The 19382-nt window shown below is 41.8% G+C and overlaps 1 protein-coding gene across 4 annotated transcripts in view; it reads right to left on the bottom strand.

Annotated features, from left to right (window-relative positions):
• Positions 1–19382, bottom strand: part of LOC114785244 (protein kinase C alpha type) — a 126089-nt gene that overhangs the window by 56237 nt on the left and 50470 nt on the right. The gene's annotated exons all lie outside the window — the stretch shown is intronic.

Here is a 19382-nt window from a genome sequence, read left to right as displayed (position 1 = left end):
GCTTCCTTGAAAAGAGATTGTAAGTCATCAGCGAGGGAAGCTATGAGAAACCCTAATTAGCATGGTGCCATTTCAGTGCCCTTTGAGAAATCCTCTGCATTCTACCCACCAGTCGCTGGATTTCGTCACGCGAGGGCGGCAGACAGACGCTCAGCAGTGTGTGGAACCGCCGGGCTCAGCAAATCTGCAACGGCGCGCTTCCAAAGGACTGAGACTTTTTTTCTTTGAAAAACAGTTTTAGGGTTTCACCAATCCCCTGTTCTTGAGACTGTCTATATGTCCTCATTCCTAAGTAACAATGACAGTGGTGACAATGGACATTTAAATTTTTTTTCTTTTCAACTACTATTGATTTTCAAACAAATGTAGCTGAACGGCTCACAGAGAGAAAGTAAACGCTTTATTTAAGTATTAAAGTTAAAGTTTTTTGTTTTTTTTGTCACTGTACTACACGACAAGCACAGCTCACAGTGCACATAATGAAATCCACTGCATTCAACCTTAGTGAGCAGTGGGCAGCCATAAAAAGCGCCCAGGGAGCAGTGTGTGGGGATGGTATCTTGATCACCTTGGCAGCTCGGGATTTGAACCTGCAAACCTTTGGTTATGAATCCGCTTCCTTACATGTTAAGCCACCAACCCACAATGTCATAACATTTACATATAAACTCACCTACACCTGATTTGCACAAAATCTAAAATTATTCAATAAGTACAAAGCCTCTCTGTAGGGATAAGTGTGTCTTATCCCTAAGTGGGTGGTAGTAGCCTAGTGGGTAACACGCTCGCCTATGAACCAGAAGACCCGGGTTCGAATCCCACTTACTACCATTGTGTCCCTGAGCAAGACACTTAACCCTGAGTTGCTCCAGGGAGACTGTTCCTGTAACTACTAATTGTAAGTCGCTCTGGATAAGGGCGTCTGATAAGTGCTGTAAATGTAAATGTCTTCAACAAGGAAAGGATAAAGAGCCCTTTCTCGTGGACTATCGGTTAAGGAAGTGGCCCCATAATCAGAAGGTTGCCGGTTCGAATCCCGATCCGCCAAGGTGCCACTGAGCAAAGCACTGTCCCCACACACTGCTCCCCGGGCACCTGTCATGGCTGCCCACTGCTCACTCAGGGTGTGCACCGTGTGCTGTGCTGCTGTGTATCACATGTGACAATCACTTCACTTTATGTATTATTATTATTATCATAACTACTGCGGTGGTGGGCGGGGGCAAAAGTTAGGTATCCTAGCACCTGATTATGTTCACATAGGTCAACTATTGCCTCCAAACACTTACCATCAGCATTTTACCTTCTCACCACTAACTGGCTACACAGTTCCACCACTTGCCAACTGAATATTACTGCCTGTACGTCACATGTGGTATCAGTTGTAGGTATCGGTGAAGATGGTTGAGTATAAACAGCAGCACCTGAGCTACAAGAATCTTATGGAATTTGTTCTTATGGAATTTGTCCGAGGATTTAAGTATTGGCCTTTACTGAATGGACACCAGGGTTCTATTTGGAATTCTGAACACACTTGTGGCCCACTTTGTTTAGTTAGATGGGAATGTGTAACAAGGCATATAGCTCTTAGTAGTGACTTTGCAGGAATGCAGTTCTCTAGGCCACTACATTCCTTCTCGTCTCTACTGCATTAAAGGTTTTTATCTGTCTATGTAAACTGTGAGAAGAAAATGGAATGAACTGAATGGACTGAATCACCCTCACCTGGCAGGATACCCAATGGCCGTAATAGAGCACTAAGCTTAGAAATGCAGCGGGATCAATACTTTTCACTATTAGCCAGTGTGTCAACTTGACAGTCTATAGGCAAGAATGTGACACAATTTTTGGTTTAAAGATGCAGGTTTGGCTTTTGCCTGTGTCCCACATTATAAACTTTCTGTAGCCGGTGTGTCTGTGCCACTTTATGTCATTATGTCACTTTGTTTAAAGGTTCCGGAGAAACGTAGTTTCGTTTCACTATGTACTGTCTGACATGAATGTAGCTGAAAGCCTTTATTTTGTGACTTCTTGGCCTCCTTACATTTCTCCAGCAGAAACCTCCTTATTAGCAGGCTGTTTTGTGATCGTGTGTGTGTTTGTGTGACGTGTGAACATTTATCATCCTGTGATGCATCATCGCAACGCCGTGTTTAAAGGCAGGGAGAGCGGCAGCCAGCTGTAGTTAGTCACGTCCACCCACGCACAGCTGATCCTGGAGTCTCTCCGCCCCCTTCTTCTCGCTCTGCCTCCCTTAGCTTCTCCCGACTCTCCCATGATGCACACTGGCAAACGGCTCCACGCCTGCCTTAATCAGGTCGGGCTTTCCCGCTGAAAATGAACCGCAAGTCAAGATCTGGAGCACGTTTAATCTCAGGAAACACGCGAGTTAACAACAGAAGCCGCCGTTTTGACGAGTTGGTTATTCGTGAGAGTTGATGTCCAAGTTGATGTTTTTTGGAGACATTTTGCAAATACAGAAAACTGTCATCAAGAACAAGGGCGCACTGCAAATCATACTAGAAGCCAGTAGGAAAAGAGAATCGCAGATTAAATTAGAACTTGATTGTACACATCCATTAATAATGATCATACTCATTATAATCGACAAAATGATACAGTAAAGGGTTTGTGTAAGGGCTGATTTCCGTACCTTTTACCAGGGTTCCAACTCTAAGTCAGACTTAAAATTCCCTGACCAAAAAGCAGAATTTCTATGACCTCCTGTATAAAAAAATAGCTAATATAATGTTTGGGTGCTGAGCAGAAAAGGGTATTTAAAATGGTTACAGAATTCAAAAGTACATTTACGTTGTTGAATATCGCCAGCTTCACGTGTTCAATGGACTCCATCTCTCACATCTTCTACATGTATGTTTTATTTTATCGCTTTGGGTGAATTCTTCATTTTCCCGCCAAATATCTTTAAATGTACACTTGCCTGGCATGTTTGGTAAGTTAGCCAGGGTAAGAACATGTCGATACAGACTTCTCAAAGTTTTTGCGTTTTAGAATGTTGCCCATTTTTTAGAGTGGGAGAGCTTTTGAGAAAAACCAAAAACACACATCAGGTTTTGGGTACTGCACTATATGCTATTAACAAAATTCCCTGATAATTCCCTGACTTGGTACCCATATGATCACATTCCCGGACTTTCCAGGGAAGGCTTTTCCAGGTCTGACATTCCCCAATATTCCAGAAATTCCCTGACCCGTGGGAACCCTGTTCTACATGCAAAACAAGGACCTCCATTTAATACGTTTTACACTCTCCAGAATGCAAGTCATTTAGTATTTGACAATTTCATAAATCAACACTAAAAATTATCCATTATGCATGTAATTATAATTTTCAATCACGTGTAATTAAAAATTGCTTTTTGGTACAAAAATGTATCTAATGATTTGGTATATTTAACATGGCAAGCAAGCTCTAATATTCATTCCATTTCTCATTCATTCCTTCTTTTTCTCAATCTTGTGATAAATCTTTTATTAGAGTATGACAGCTTTCTGGAGAAATACTGCCCACTACTGGATGGAGTAAAATGCAAAATGTAGCCAGAGCTTCTGCATTGCACCTTTAACCTGCACGTTAATTACAGAACCTCAGGCCAAAGAGCAAAGCAAACAGTCATTGTAACCATTTGGAAGGAAAAGAACAAGGGGTTACACCATCTAGCTGGATGATTCACCTGCTCTGAATAGCGCAGGCCAGGCAAACCCAATTTAAACCAGGAACCAAAACCGAGCAGAGCAACCTGGCAGCAAAATTAAGGACTATGACAAAGAGACAGATTAGCAGATGTTAAAACGAGCTGGTGAACCGTAGAAGTGGAATTGTACAAAAAAAGAAAAAAATAAATGACTTGGGTTACTATGATTCCAAGAATTATACTGCAATCGTAATAAAGATAAAATCAGCATCCAGATATCATTGTAATACTTGAATGGGAAATTCCAGACCTCGTTCTCTGTGTGTAAGCACTTCAGTTTTATAATGAAAACTACATTTCTGTCCATGCAGAAATGCTGTTTATTCTCGTATTAACATCACAGTACAATACAATGCAGTTTAATCTTAAATAAAGTGCAGTAAGGATCCTGTTTGCCGCCAATATCATATTACAGATATTAAATCACCAAGAATGAAACCCATGATACTGAATTAAACATACCAGGAAAACAAGGTGAGTTTTTTTCCAAAGAGCATACTCGAAACTAAGTATTGGATTATAACTTAAGATGGTTATAACTTAAAATTAATGTGCTTATCAAATACAATGTATATGCACAATCCTCACAAGCCAATACATTTGCAGAAAAATGCCATAAAGACAAAGCTTACACTTCACATGTAACACAAAATCATCAGCAAATTTTCTGATATTCAACATTTCAGATTTGTGGTGCTTACAAATGCTTACATGTTTCAATGCTAACAAAAAGTTATATGATTTTCACATTGATGATGTTTAGCGACACACACGCATCATCATCATTGTGAAAATCAATTGTCAGAAATGCTTTTGAGCAATTAGAGAAAGCCTTTTCACTGTCAAAAACTATAAACTACAAAATTCTGTGAACTTTGAAGCCTTTATCCAAAAGTCTATTTGACTCAAATTTTTACATTTTTAAAGCAAAATTAGTCTGGGAGCTTTCAGCAGGGGAACCGGAAACATAAAATCCTCAACTGTAATTCAAATTCAGTGTGAATAAAACAACAAAAAGGCCAACCCTTCACAGGGACTTTGATGTGTCTTTAAGCGCACCACTGCCACATGATGCCAATTAGGAGCGGATTAATTAGCCATGCTCATATCTGATTGGCCTTAATGAGCGCATTGCTGGGAGGCTGACGAATCCAAGCGGTGGAGTATTTGCTGATGGCAACATACAGTTGATATTTATACACACACATACACTTATATTTATTATATGTTTATTTTATAAAGAATTTCAACACAAGTAAAAGTTTTTATTGCATGTATTGACTACCAGACAGGAAATGTACCGTACAAATCATTAACATAAAGTCCAACTTCTGACTTTCAGTTCTGTTTTTCAGTTTCAGTTGATGTTACCAAACAGCAACATTTTAACGATATTTAATGCATCGAGTACATATGTGGGACCATGGTCCTGGAGGAACGCTGTCACCATGTATTGTGTCTATCATTGAAATAACGAAGAAAAAGCCAACTTAACTACTTGAATGTTCCCGAGCTGTGACAGCAGCAGGCGACGGGAATAGCAGATTAAAAAAAAACAAGCCGGCGCGCAGACTGGGGGCAGATGGGGAACGACCCTAGGTGCTAATTGGTGCTCTTCCTGCACTTTCACCAGGCCTCCATAATTAATGAGCTGATGGAGGTCATGGACGAACACCAGATGAACAGGGTTCCTAGCCACCTGAAAAGAACATGGGGCTTGGAGGTGTTTTCTGTAATTTAGATATGACTAAAACACGTTAACCAGATTAGCCACATAACGAATATGATACAGATGCCAATACAATTATGGAATTTTTGTGCTGTCATGATAATTAACTCCAAAGACAGTAGTTGCATTTCCATTCTTCAGGAGGCCATGCAAGTTATTATGGAAAGGCAGGTCTGACAAGTTTCCTGAAAGGCGAAAGCCCGTCCAGACATGTATTTTAAAATATGACAATTTGTTGTACATCATTTTGCTACAAGGCAGTTTTGTGAACTGCGCAAAGACTTTCCATTAACTATTTTTCCTAAACGCTGTATTTACAGTTTGCTTAATTTAAAGATTAGCCCATGTCATGATGCATGCAAGGTAGTGATCCTATGAAGTACACCCAGGAGGATGTTGTGTTCCTGTTCATGCTCCATTTCTAAGATGACAGAGAAACTCTTCATGCAGAATTCTGATAGCATGCTATTCACATCTGGCACTCAACCTCATCCAATAAATCTCATCCAGGTTCTTGTTTGCAGTCATGTGGATCACAGTGACGTTTGGTGTTTTGGTAATTTCAGAAGACGACGTGCACAGCGCAGGGGTCTCAGATAGCGTCAGACTGCTTCACTGTAGTAAACAGGCAGCCTGGTAGACCACACACACACCCACCAGGGCACACATCCAACGCCCCCTCCCCTGATGATGGGCATGCGGCGCTGCAGGTGGTTTTTACTGTGAGACGGGGCAGAAGCGGGGAGGGCGCGCAGGGGACTAAACATAGCTCTGATAGCTCAGTCATCTGCCCCGGGGTCCTCATTATGCACAGGCTGCGAGGAACCGGGGAGGAAATTGCACTGGGTGCCGTCAGTCATTGCCACTGCAGAGTCTCCCGCTTCACCAGAGGGTTTGGGCGGGGCCAGTCAAATTCAAATGCACATAGTTGAGCTTCCTTTAATGATACTATGCCGAATGTCAAGAGAAGCAGGTCCAGACACTGTCTACTGGTGCACTTACAATGTACATTTTCCAGTCTCCTACTGAAAATAGCATGCTGGAGTCACTATACTGTGGACTTTTAATGTTACTTCTTCAGAATGATTTTCGGCAGTCCATAAGTTTTTTTTTTTTTTTTTTATAACTGTTTTTGTTTTACGTACCGCACCGTACACAAAGCATATGGGCTTGAGTAGGTCAGGATTATATATAAAAATTTGCATTTTCAACAAGAGAAACGAACCAGGACACAATCTTGTTTTTTTTTTTTTTAAGTTTCTAGATTAGTTAAACACTTGCACGTTCAGGGTGATTTAAATCTATGCCCGTCAACACATCACATAAAGAAAAATCATATTTGTTCATAATATTTTTGGAATAATTTGTTTGACCTTACACTAGTGGAAAAAAAAAACTCTATCTTAGCATTGGTTTAAAAAAGAAAAAGTCCACAAAGCATCTTCACCTCCGACCAACCTTGGTCGGTCATAGTATAGTAACTAAAGATCATATTTTATTAACAAGGCAGTCATGTATTAAGATTTCAATTTGACATCTAATCTCTGCATGCTCCTATTTATTCTAGATTTATTACAAATCGTATATGTTAAGTTACCATTTAGAAGTGCTTCTTGATATGACACTAAATACTAATAAGCCTTTGTCCAATTTATTCATGCCTAATATATAATATACAGTGCATGCAAAAAGTATTTACAGCACATCACTTTTCCCACATTTCCACAACACCCCATAATGACAATGTGAAAAAATGTTTACTTGAGGTTTTGGCAAATGTATTAAAAATAAATAAACTAAGAAATCACATGTATATAAGGTTGGATGGGAAGTGTCGATGCACAGTAATTTTAAGATCATTCCAGAGATGTTCGATCAGATTCAAATCTGGACTCTGCCTTGGACGTTCACAGAGTTGTCCTGAAGCCACAGGGTCGTTTTCCTGCCAGTCTGGGTTAAAGGTTGCTCTAGAGCAGGTTTTCATCCAGGAAGTCTCTGTACATTGCTTCAGTCATCTTTCCCTCTATCCTGACTAGTCTCCCAGTTCCTGCAGCTGAAAACATCCCACAGCAAGATGCTGCCACCACCAAGCTTCACTGGCCTGGTGATGAGCGGTGCCTGGTATCCTCCAAACATGACGCCTGCATTCTCACCAAAGAGTTCAATATTTGTCTCATAACAGTCTGAGAGTCCTTCAGCTTTTTGCCACGTGCCTTTTACTAAGGAGTCAGATTGGAGGATTCCAGGAGAGGTGGTTGTCCTTCAAGAAGGTTCTCCTCCTATGGAGCTGACCATCGGGTTCTTGGCTACCTCCCTGGCTAAGGCCCTTCTCCACCGGTCATTCAGATGGCCCGCCAGCTCTAGGAAGAGTACTGGTGATTTTGAACTTCTTTCAACTGTTTTTTCCACCGGTGAGAAACATCTCAAGGATGGTCAGGGGTAAGCATCATTTACATGTGCTGTCATTATTAGGCATTATGTGTAGAATTGTGAGGAAGAAAAAATTGTAATCCATTTTGCTTATAAGCTGATTATACATCAACTAGCCAATCAGTCTCAAGCATTGGTTAAAACCAAAGTGTCCTAAAGATAAGATGATACAGCAGTACACCTTGGTAGAATTTATGGAATAAAAAGATTTTTAGAACATACACATGAAAAATGTCTGCCATTAAAGACCCCTGTGAGCAGCATCCATCATTCACAGTCTGCCAGACAGCCAATGCTTCATTTCATTTCCAGTTTTATTAAAATTTGCTGTGTTCCCCTGGTACTTAGATCTGGAGTGATTTGCACCAAACAAGGATGTTGATCATATCTGTGTACATGGAGAAAAGTGAACAGGAAATGACAAGAGATGATACAAATTGCGGCACGGTTTTGTGAGGTGACTGCCATGTGATTTACAGCTGGGCTGTCACTGTTTTTCTTTGTTGTTGTTGTTGCAAGGAGGACTTAAAAAGCAAGAGCTGAGCAGTTCTGAACACTTCTTCACATCTTGTGGTATAACGTGCAGCCAAGTTATTATGTCCTGCTTGAATAAGTGAAAGTTTTATGAGCAAAATTACAGGAGAAGCGCATGTGCGTTTTGCAATATCCAACTTTTGTCTGTTCACTTCCATTCAAGTCAATTCAAGGTCAACAGCATACAGCGCAAACGATCCTGGTATTCATTAGTTTTGTATATCTGGTAATGAAATAAAAAAGCTGAAAACATAAAACCCAGGGCTGGTGGAAAGAATAACTGCTTACTTTTACTGCTGCTCAAGGTCATGTTTTGTCTGCTAGTCACTGCAGACATGCTGGAAAGTAGTGGGTGTAAATGCATTAGCACCCATACAGCCTGAGCCACGAGCTTTGGTTTGTATCTGCAACACCTCACACTCCTGATGCAACGCCATCCATTGTCCAATGAATGCTCTCACTATGCTTAAACAGAGGCTTCTTGGGTGCTCAGCTGGGACACATCAAAAGTAATGCCTTTCCAACCACTGGATCTAAAGCAAACAATTAAATTGAGAAAGTGTTATTTTTTGCGCATATAAACATGAATATTGAACGTGAAGTTTACTGGCATCAGAAAAAAAAATTGTTGTTTAGACATATGAGACACAAGGCAGCTTTATTCCTAATTGCTTATGTATTGACCACCATCCCTTGTCAATACTGCAGCAAGTGAAGGTGATAACTGTACTATATTGAGCATTCAGACATATTAATAATAATCTCAGAACTGAGAACCAAGGCCCTTAATCAGTGCATATTTGCATATGACACTGTTTTTCACTCGGTTTTGTAGAAGGATGAAAGCCTTGAGCAAGGTTCAGTAAATTTTCAACAAACAGACAGATTTCTTATTATGACTCTCATTTAAATACTTAATATTTATTTTAAATCATTTATATTCACTTTGTTACTAAAAACTAGTCACCTACTAGTTCTAGTTTTACAATGCCTGTCCAGGGGTGTCCAGAGTCTCCACTGTAACTCTCGGAGAAAACTCTAAAACCAGTGGATCCGACAGGCCCTGATCACCCAAAAATCCTTACTTCCAAGCTTGACTGTCAAGTGGCCATGGCAGGCCACCTCTTTGCTCCTCTTCAGACTGAGTCACATGTCACAGTATCCCATTTGCCATCTGCTGCTCCCCAGAAAGTAGCGTCATTTTGTAAACCCCACAGTGCGAGAGTCCACTGCAACTCCAGTTTACCAGATTTGGCCGCCAGAGACACTTACACTGTACAAAAAGAGGCCTTTGCCTTGTTTTCATCTCTTGATGCTTAATAATACATTCATTGACCATACCGGTAAATTGACAATACTGGTACATTTTTTGATAATGCTGGTAGATAGTTTGGCCAAGTGGTTACTTCCTTTCAATATTGTTCTCCATTCGTAGACTCTTGCTTGTAGGAGATTGTTCATTAGTTTACAGTGTTGGGAAGTTATTGGCCTTTTGCACTTTTAGATAGTAAATTAGTAAATTGTTCATGGAGGAACTAACAAGTTACTATTGGGAAGATGAAAAAAAAACTGACTCAGAATATTCCTGAACAAGAAACTTAACCCATGGTACCCAGATACCCCACATGCACATGAACAGCATACCCACGCAGAACCATGAACAGCTAATAAATTAGATGCTAATGTTAGTCTGAAATCTTTGTTTGGGCTGGGTCTGACCTTTTTAACTCGAGGCTTAGCTATGAACCATGGGTGGCCTGCTGCATCCTGCCCGCCCCAGCAACCTTCCCACCCTTCACAAACTCATGCAGAGACCCTGATCCGGCTCTGGCATGGGGGAGGGCACGTAGCTTCGTTCAACCAAAGGCCCGCTGCCGCTATTCATAGCCCCTAACGACTGCCCTGCTGTTTGGATGGTCATTACGGTGGTGCCAAAGAGAAATGCCGACTCCCCACCAAGCCGTCGATTCCAAAGCGTAGCTTTTCACCTTTGCCCTTTGCACTGTGCACCGAAGCTTAGCGACTGTCGGGAGTGCTGCAGCCCTTTTTGCGAATGAGGAAATAATTACACTCATAAATAAGCCCTTATGCAGCTCGATGGGAGCCGGGGACCGGGCCGTGTGCCAGCTGGTGGTGTACCATGTTAGCATCTGCTTGCGTGGCAGCGCGCCACTCTACACGAGCGCATCAGGCTAAAGATTTATCGCAATTTTCTGCAGCGTGGTCCTCGTCGAGCCCACTGCTAGGTGGCGTCAGAAAACGGGACTGTTTTACTGCTCAAACGACAATAAGCTTGCGCGAGTCTTCCCCAAACTGCTGTATTCAGTCTTTGGGGATGTTGTGAATTTGTAACTTAAATGCTAAAAAAAAATGTTAATAATCTGCCAAGGTGCCACTGAGGTGCCACTGAGGTGCCACTGAGCAAAGCACCGTCCCCACGCACTGCTCCCCGGGCGCCTGTCATGGCTGCCCACTGCTCATTCAGGGTGATGGGTTAAAGGCAGAGGACAAATTTCACTGTGCGCACCATGTGCTGTGCTGTTGTGTATCACATGTGACAATCACTTCACTTTAAACACTCGCCTATGAAGCAGAAGAAAACCAAGCGGCGAGGAAACATTTCGAGGCTGAAGCCTCATTTACAAACGGCCAGACATTCCTGAAGCTGCCGCAGATTCCGCCCGACCGGGTGATTAATATTTAAAATGTACGGACTTCAGGAAGGAGGTGGCTTGTGGCTCCAGGGGCTGTTCTGTAATGAATTTAAAAAGTCGACGCAAGGCAGGGCGATTCATCTTTCCCTCTCAGCAAATGGTCTGGTCTAATTTGCTGTCAAAGTTAACATATGTCGGAGGAAATAAAATAAAGCAAGGTAGCAAGGTCCTAATGAATAACCCGGGCAGGGAGGCATGTTTTTTTTTTAATAAAACAAAAGGATGAAAGTGAACAGATGCTCTGCCAACCAAAAGTCTGCATGACATCATCAGAAAGAATGACTCCACAAAAGTGCTGGAGGAGCCATTTGAATGTTGTTCAGGCAATTTCCATAGCAGATATCAATGAATAATCCTATTTTATGCAAGCACCAGACTAAACAAGCTGCTATAAGGAGAAGCACCATCATCTCCGCCCTGTCTGGTCTAGCCTACAGTTTCTCGGCTGCAGTGGCCAAGTGAGCAACACCTATAAAAGTCACAGGTTCAAACCTCATCTACCCTTGTGTCCCTGACTGGCCTTTAGGCTAGAAATTCCCTTCACGTGTGAGCACAAAAAGGGAGATTTACAAAGGCCACAATGACCTTTGAACACAAAAATCTAAGTGAATGTCTGAAGGAATACCCTCAAAATGCATTCTCGAAGAACCATGGCTCAAATATTCAAATATGGGCATTTAGGGATCAGAATTTGCCTTTCTTTTGTTTTTGACCCTGGCTTTGAACCTGATATACACTTAAGACACTAAACAGGTAGACGTCCATTCAAGGCAAAATATTCACACAAAGTAAAAACCACGGCCCTTAAACGACACTTGTAAACTTGTTCACGTAAATGACACTTGGACTGGTTCATAGAATACCTTCAGAGGTCACCCTGCAGCAAAAACAGTGCACAAACCCTAACAAAGGCTGCTGGTGCTTTATCCTCAGTGACAGAACTACTAAAGCCCATTTTTGGCCAGTGAGTCCTCAGTCGGAGAAGATTATATCAGTCAGCAAACAAAGTGCATGATGAATCAATCTGACACGGCTCTTAAAGAGCCAACACGCACACACAGAGGCGCAGGCAGGAATTCTACCATCACCCTCATCTCCGCCCAGTCTGGACCAGTCCACAGTCTCGGTTGCCAGGTAATGGCAGGTGGGAGAGGACGACTGCTCTTCAGCCCTCGAAGACACAGCAGTGGTGCTGAAGTGTTACGTTATTAAGACACGTGCGGCTAAATGAGCCTTTCTGTTGATCGACGGCTGTAACCGTAACACCGGCGACTGTATTTCCCAGAGCTCTTCCACAGTGGCTTTACATGCCTGTAGAGCCGAACATCTGAAGCAAAAGTGAGCGTTATCAGGGAACCTGGCAGAATCGTCGACAGCTCAATCCCGGATACGGCCTCATCCAATTAAAAAACTCGTGAACGATGGAACAGTGTGGTTCTAAAACAAAATACAATGTTGAAAAGAGGTTGAAATTAACCCTGACTGAACCACTTTTCAACAACGTACAAAAGTGGGAATATATTATGACATTATGAAAAACAGAAATACAATTAAGTTGTAATAAAATGTCAACATTGATTTGATTCAGATTATTGTGTCAATTTTCCATAATATATAATAATAATGATCAAATCGAAAGGTGAGAACCATCTGGGTTATAAAAAGAACCATAATTTGGGTAAATAACTAAATAACTGTGACCCCTTTTGTTCTTGCAATAATTGAATGTCCAGGAGAAGCAAGTGCAGGATTCTGTGTGTTTCTGTCATGCTTCCACTGAGTGAAGCAGGCAGCACCGACCCTGGAGGATTTCCTCACAAACGACCTCATGCGGTCAGGTTGCCCCAGCCTGTCCCCGCGAGTCTGGAGCACCGTCTGATTCTGTGGGCTGGGAACCCCGGTTTTTCATTTACGTTTACATGCAAGCATAGCATTTCCAAGTCTAACATAATTAACGTTCAACTCGGAGACCCACAGACCAATATCAGGTATTGCTCAGTAGAGACAGGGGGTAGAGTTTCCTTTAATGCAGTGATAAAAATAAACGGCCAGTGCTCCACAGGTACCACGGGGCTCTGACTGATCAATTCAAAATGAATAAGACATAAAAACCACTTCCCAAAACCATTCTACCGTGCTTGTTGATACTATACTGAGACTATCAGCTAAATCTGTAATATCATGCCAACATCATGGTAGATAAGACTATATGGATCCTACAGTAACTCATCTGCTTCAATCTGGATCCTTAACCTTGTCATTATTTTCCCTGGTGCCCTATATAAGCAGGACATCTGCAATGTTGTGCAATTGCACTAGAAAACGGAATGATCAGATCACAATTCCCTGCTGTGTAAATGCACCGTGGCTACCGGGTTTGAAAAATAATGTAGACACGATCCTCAAAACATCCAGCTTATCTTTAGAAGCAGTCATTACTGGTGTGGACTAGAAAGAGCATCTGGAGTGAGGGTATCACACACGGTACGGTAAATAACACATCACTAGTCATAAGACGCAGGAAGGAAATGGCAAGACAGCAGAGTCTTACATCACAATGGTCTGAGTCCCTAAACGCGTGACTCAGAGGACGGCAGCCTTGGCGAGGTAGTGCCAGCTCAGCCTGCCAGTCCTTCTCCGGGTGCCATGTGGAGGCACCACGGGAGCACACCGGGCCAAGACAACATCCTTTCCCCTTACAGCAGGGCCACCGCGGGGAAAAGGTGATAAGGGGTGGGTGGAACTGATGTCATCTCTTGCATCAGCAGTATTGTGCTGCTCCCCTCCCGTCACGATAATCTTCCAACGCCCACCACTACTATTCAAAACCAGCAAAACGGTCACCTTTTTTGACTGTTGTATGACGTGACTCCTCATCTAAAGCCTATTGTATGTCTGTGACTCAGTGCGAGAGGCAGAGCGTCAGACCACTCTGCATTATTAACCAGCAAGGTTCCACGCCTTTGTGCTCCTGTCGTTCCTCGGGTAGAACGCACAGAGAAAGCTTCAAGAGGCAAAGAAGACGATTTCAGAGGCACATTTCCACCTTAACCTTCAATGCCTCCCGAGACAACCAAGACTGCTGATGTATGATGTAATCTGCTAACTTTCCCTGGCAAGGAGGTATGGAAATATACAGGTACATGAGGAAAGTAAAGTAAACCCAAGGTTCCACACAGATGTCCAAATTCCCTCAGTTCTTAACATGATGTAAGGACAGTGTGTCTGCCCCAACAAAAAAAAACTGCAGGATGTGGCAGAGGTGCTTCCCAATTCTCACATCATGTCAATGCTCCAAGGTAGGCGTGTTTGCTGTGCAAGGATCATATTGGCAGCCAATGAAAGTTTCGCGCTTGTGACAACTCAGTGGGTTTCAAACCTGTTGATTGTGTTGAATCCCCCCCAACAACGCGAAATGACAGAGCCACAATTCAGTTCGACACATGACGTCAGCTAATTGAAAGTGAACGGGACGCGCGGAAACGTTTATTCCTGACAAGTGGGGAAAAAGTTCGAGAACCGCTTAGAAGCTATGAGACTATAAGCTTAGTATCAATGGAAAGAACCAATGGCAGCGAGGAGTGGTTGTGTGAGTCACTGCTTTCCATTTCCATCGTCGATTATATATAGGTGTAGATACAAAGTTTTTTGCTGTTATTTATGGTTCCATTCTACTGCACACAAAAGCATCATGCTGCTACTAAAAAGTTCAAATTACAGCTATTTTCACAGGCTTGGAAGTAGGTGGTATTCACAAAAAGGGATGCACATGTTTCATAAAACTTTTAACTGCAATGAAAATGAAAAACATAATACTACCAATGAATAATGATAAAAAAACAAGGTAACATTCATAATAGATACTTATCACATATCAAGTCTGCAGAAATCAGTACTCCATTTCCACTGATAAAGAAATGGTTCTGATCTTTGCAACAGCCCACATTTCCTGTAGGTCTGAACCCATTGCTGTTAAATATGCATCAGCAGCATAAGGCTTTGCAAAATGTACAGCAGAATTAAACAGCAGTATCCAAATGCCACACCCTGTGGGTATAAATAAAGGTTGCAACTTTGCAATGGTCAAATTTAATAAAACAGTTGATATACAAAGCATGCAAATTAAATAAAGCATGCAATATCTACTTAAATGTTGTTAAAACAACAGTAACCTTTTCCTTAGAGAGAGAGAGAGAGGCTCACTGTGCCTTGAGGTCTAAAAACTAATTTTATTTTTCTGAGCATAAATAAAACATAAAATGACTGTTCACACGGCTGTGGCCATAAACAAATGCAATAAAATGTAATGTAATATCTTTCAAACATGTGGATTGCTGGTCAAGAACAAACAGAAAGATATATTAACCCGCCCCATGCAAGACAGTAACCATCACTAAAGACATTAAATGCACTCAGTGCTTATGGCAAAGCCGTGTTTTAATGTAAATGCATCTGTTTACCAAGGCACGCTGCAGCGACTGCAGTAACTGTATGTTTAAATGCCTATAAATGTAATAAACAATGAACTGTGTGTTTTAGAACCCTGTTTCTCAAATAGTTATACTCAGGCTCCCTCTATTGGTGAATTATATTTTAATACTCACTGTTGTGTTTTTAAACACATTATTCATAATTATATCAGTTTAAAAAGACTATATTGTCTAAACTAGTTCGTAGGATGTGGTACTTGTTGTTGAAAAGGGCCAGGGCGATCAAAGAGTCAATGATGTAACGAAGAGATACTGCAGCACAAACAGCTGAGACTCTATGGTTTAGTTTCTTGTTCAGTTCCTAGTAAGTCTAGTCCTAGACTAAAAGCATTTTTGTATGGAGTTCTCTTTTAGTCTAGGATTAGGCTAAATCCATGGACACAAATCTAACGCATTAAAGTAAAGTTGGCAATAAAACGATGAAGATACGTAGAGAGACATATTGACAAAATTCATTCACCAATAACAAACCAGTAACGTTTCAAATGACATGTATGTTGACATGTTTGTACTTGACAGTAATTTCCTGCAGAATCCCATATTTGTTATGTTCCCTTTTTTGCATTTGCACATAATTTCACCCTATATCAGACTATGTAACTATTTGAAAAGTAATTATAGGTGCATGTATGTTTTTATTGTATTGCACCAATATGTAACCATATTGAAGTATTGAGATGCACATCTTAGCTTACTTGTACAGTGATTTCTAAAACTGGTGAATCTGTAGGAAGAACAAAAACATATGAACTACAAATGCAGTTCATATCTACAGTAATGACCAATTTAAACGAATGTTTAAGCCGATAAGACACCCTGACTCACTGCAAAAACTAGCATCAGTGGGATGTGCAGGAAAAACAATTCTGGTCGCCCACAATATTATGCAGGTGGTTTTAATGTTCTGATGGTTGTATTTTATATTCTTCAAGGCCTGTGCTCCATGGTCTGAATCTTCAACACAGACCAGCTCTGAGCCTCCGGCATCACGAGGCATTAATGATGCATCGCCACTCGGGAAAAGGAAGCCAGCTCCAGTGTCAGCCAGGCACACACAGAGCGATGGGATGTGTTTCATTATTTATACAGCTTGTTCTACTAAATGTCATTCACGTGTTGGCTGTTGAGGCAACAAAGTGGCTAAATAAGAGCGCTTTGTTGCACTAATCGCTCTCTTTGTGCATTGTGATCGGTCCATGCTCTGCGTAGGAGCTGTCAGACCTCACGTCTAAAATAACAGCTTTTAATTTTAATGCTGGCCAATCTGGTGCACGACAACAGGGGGAAAATCATTACCTCATCATAAAGTGAAACTTAACGGTACGAGACCAATGTGTATATTTCAAGAGGAGGGGGTCTGGCATGCTAGGAATTCAGCAAAAATATGCTACAGCTTGCAAATTTGCTCACAGTAGGGAGGTTCACAACTGATGGGCTGGTCGTGATTGCATTTGTTTCCAATGGCAACAAATGTGGTAGGTGTGCAGCCTGCACAGCGCATACTGGCAATGCAATATTGCCAAAAAAAAAAGTCAAATAAATAGCATAATTATTTACTGCATGTGTTGCCTCTGTTGAGAAACTAATGAATATGAATAAACCTGCTTCAGTTTCTGGCTGCCAGAGGACTGAGAGTGAAGCAATTTTTGGGCCACCCTATTTTGGGCGTCACTGCTTGGGTGTCATATGCATGCATGCGTACTAAAAACACCCATGGCGCGTTACAGGCATACCTGTACAGGCTGACTCTGAGTTTGCACGTTCATGTCTCACTAGTTTTTTTATTAGTTACAGCCAAATGTACCAATCTGACCATCCACATGCCAATCGGACATTATTAAACTTGTCACAATCTTCCTAACAGCCCTGTGGAGGCCACCTAGAGGCCTAGAGGTAAAATATATGTATATATTACAGTGCAGTGGTATAGGCAGTGGTGGCCTAGCGGTTAAGGAAAAGGCCCCTTAATCAGAAGAATGCCAGTTCGAATCCTGAACCGCCAAGGTGCCACTGAGCAAAAGCACCGTCCCCACACACTGCTCATGGCTGCCCACTGCTCACTAAGGGTGATGGTTAAAAACAGAGGACACATTTCGTTGTGTCACCGTGTGCTGTGCTGCAGTGTCTCACAATGACAATCACTTCACTTTCACTTTCATATTATACATTTAACCACCATATTGCCAAAAAATATTGTGAGGTTAAACATAGAATTGGCCAAGTCTTCTGGGAAGATTTTCCACAAGGTGTAGGGGTGTTTATTGCAATATTTGAGTCTAATGGCACTGATGATGACGTCCTGGCTCCCACTCTCCACTCTAATTCACCCCAAAGATGTTCTGTCAGCTTGAGGTCAGGCCTCTGTGCAAGCTCTCCTCCACACCAAACTCGCTTCTCAATGTCTTTATGGACCTTGCTTTTTGTACTGGTGTGCAGTCACATTTACATTTAACATTCATGTTTGAATATTCAGGGTACATCCCTAAATGGCTCCCCCAAATATGAGAGCATAAAATTGTCCCAAATGTCTTGGTGTGCTTGGTGTCCAAATACATTTGGCAGCAGGAGTGGCTGCTAAAGTCCCATCAACCTCGGCCTCGAAAATCAGAGAGGGCTGCGCTCATGAACAGTGACTGCTCTAGTAATATAGTTCATCTGTCTAATTTGATCTCATTCAGATGAACACAAAACACTGTCAAAGAGTTATGTTAGAAATGGACCAGCTTTATACTAGTATTTCAAATGAATTTTCAAAGTTTTTTTGATTTGGTCTAATGCAGTTAATTGGCTTAATAGTTTTTAAGTCATGTCCAAACTCTGTTCCCTGTTCTGGCAAATGAAAGTGAAATTTAAGTGAAAGTCATTGGTGCACACGATGAAATGTGGTCTCTGGATTTAACTCCTCACCTTAGTGAGCATGAAAGGTGCCCGGGGAGTGGCACCTTGGCGGTTCGGGATTTGAACCGGCAACCTTCTTATTAATGGAAGCACTTCCTTACCCGCTAGACCACCACTGCCAATGTCAACAGAATCTACAAGTTTGTTATGACTACAATAATCAGGAAATATCACCGTTGATAAAGATTACAGTAAGAATAAAAACTGGGCTACCTTTGGTGCTCGCAGTATGACTTGCTTATTGGTAATCTTGCTTGTTATCTTCTGTACCCTTTGGAATCCCAAAGCGCTTTCAGGCTTTTTTATCAAAGCACCACCTGGGAAACTACTTTCTGGCTGCATTCACGCCGCCCTACAGTGACGTGATTTAAGGGCAGCATTCAGCCACAACTATGCATTACTGAGTGTGTCTGTAATCAAATAAACCATTTTAAAAATGGCAGCGCCCACATTAACAACCATTCCTAACACTCCAAAAACAGGGCACTTCCACCAAATACAGGAACTGTGAGATAGTTCCACAGTTAAAAAGACATTAACCCAAATGAACTCCCTGTTCACTCCACTTAACTGAAAATTACCCGGCAAGTGGAATGCAGCTTTATTCTTCCTGCTCTCAGCATTCCCATTTATTAACAGAAGTTCCATGGCGTGCTCCAAGTGGCCAAGTCTGACCAGTTTCTGTGTTTTTAAACTCAACTTGCACCTGCCCACAGTGCCAATGAGCAACTTGAACATTAAAGGAGCCCTAGTGTGACCAAGATCAGAAGATTGTTTCCCCCTCTCATTCAGGACCTCCGGTTAAGGCACAGCTGCATCGGGCAAGGCCTGCAACGTCCCTCACACCTCATCAAGATTCCGTTGTCTTAGC

The sequence above is a fragment of the Denticeps clupeoides genome, chromosome 3, assembly GCF_900700375.1.
Source record: "Denticeps clupeoides chromosome 3, fDenClu1.1, whole genome shotgun sequence".
Classification (NCBI taxonomy): domain Eukaryota; kingdom Metazoa; phylum Chordata; class Actinopteri; order Clupeiformes; family Denticipitidae; genus Denticeps; species Denticeps clupeoides.
Note: the sequence above shows the minus strand (reverse complement) of the source record. Positions and strands in the feature narration are given on the sequence as shown.